Raw genomic sequence first — 1,581 nt, 5'->3', positions numbered from 1 at the left:
AAATCAAATGCTTTGAAGCCTTTCTCAAATATACAATTATGTTTAGGCTACTCCAACTGGATCTGGAAAATCTTCAGTCTGAAATGCCTATTAGCCTGTGCAAATAAATCAAATGCTTTGAAGCCTTTCTCAAATATACAATTATGTTTAGGCTACTCCAACTGGATCTGGAGAATCTTCAGTTTGAAATACCTATGAGCCTGTGCAAATATATCAAATGCTTTGAAGCCTTTCTCAAATATACAATTATATTTAGGCTACTCCAACTGGATCTGGAGAATCTTCAGTTTGAAATACCTATGAGCCTGTGCAAATATATCAAATGCTTTGAAGCCTTTCTCAAATATACAATTATATTTAGGCTACTCCAACTGGATCTGAAGAATCTTCAGTCTGAAATGCCTATTAGCCTGTGCAAATAAATCAAATGATTTGAAGCCTTTCTCAATGTCTTCAGCAGAGCCTGGCTCTTCTAATACAAGAACACCTAGGTTTTTAAACTGTTTCTATCTCAGTCTTGCCAGGTCCACAGTTTTCCTGTAGAATTGGGCTACTTCAAAAAGGCAGCCACAGGAAATATTTAGGAGTCACACAGCGCTACTTTTTGGGCTATTTTCTAAAGATCTCACATTTGCTAGTTTAACCTAATTTATTAAAAAAAAAAATATCAAAGTCACAAAGGTAATTAAGTGAACATATTATTGCTCTCCATAACTATACCCAAACTTCATTCAAACCGTGTACCAATCAGAACACCAATTTTGCACATGGCCATGAAAGTTGACTCGGGGGTGTAGGTCTGTTAATACTAATGGTGAACAGCCATTTTAAGCAACAGGTAGAAACCTAGGAGCTGTAGGAAGAAGGGAAAGAAATAGCCTCAAAAATTTAATTTGAATAAGAGATACCACTGGATAAGTGGGCAAAATGGTTTAAAAGAATAGATTAGCAGTGCACCTGGTGATAGTTCAAAAGCAGCATGTCATTACCGTAAATGTGAAGTCTGAGCATATCTCAGCAATCTTATAGCTCACAGTAACAACATATTTGAAATGAAGTTCCCTTTTCAAACACAAGAATCTTATTTCACATGGAAATTCAGGAAGTACATGTTGACAATTCTTAAAATTTGTGAATTAAAGCTGGTAGAATCCTCACAGTTGATAATCAGAGAGGTATCAGAACAAAATACTCAACAAATTCTGTAACTGAGCCAGATGATGTTATTAGTTAAGAGTCATATTCGCTAATTACTGATGAAAGGACAAACATGAGCACAGAAAAGCAACTATTTGTGGTGATAAGGTACTTCAGCAAAACTCTTGAACATATTTGACATTGTCTACAGAACTTGTTAGCAGGACTAAGCAAGGCCTAGTAAAAGTATCAACTGTGATCTGGTCTGAGCAAGTATGCAGTGGTGGGATTCAGCCGGTTTGCACCGGTTCGTGCGAACCTGTTCTTAGAATTTAATTACCCCCACGAACCGGTTGTTAACAATCGTATGTATAGGCCTAATAATAACGTTACAACTTACAAGTACGCGTGTTTACAATGCAACTTTACTAGCAGGCTAGGCGG

Source organism: Limulus polyphemus, unplaced genomic scaffold (assembly GCF_000517525.1).
Source record: "Limulus polyphemus unplaced genomic scaffold, Limulus_polyphemus-2.1.2 Scaffold1595, whole genome shotgun sequence".
NCBI lineage: Eukaryota > Metazoa > Arthropoda > Merostomata > Xiphosura > Limulidae > Limulus > Limulus polyphemus.
The sequence above is the reverse complement of the archived record's forward strand: the minus strand, read 5'-3'. Positions refer to the sequence as shown.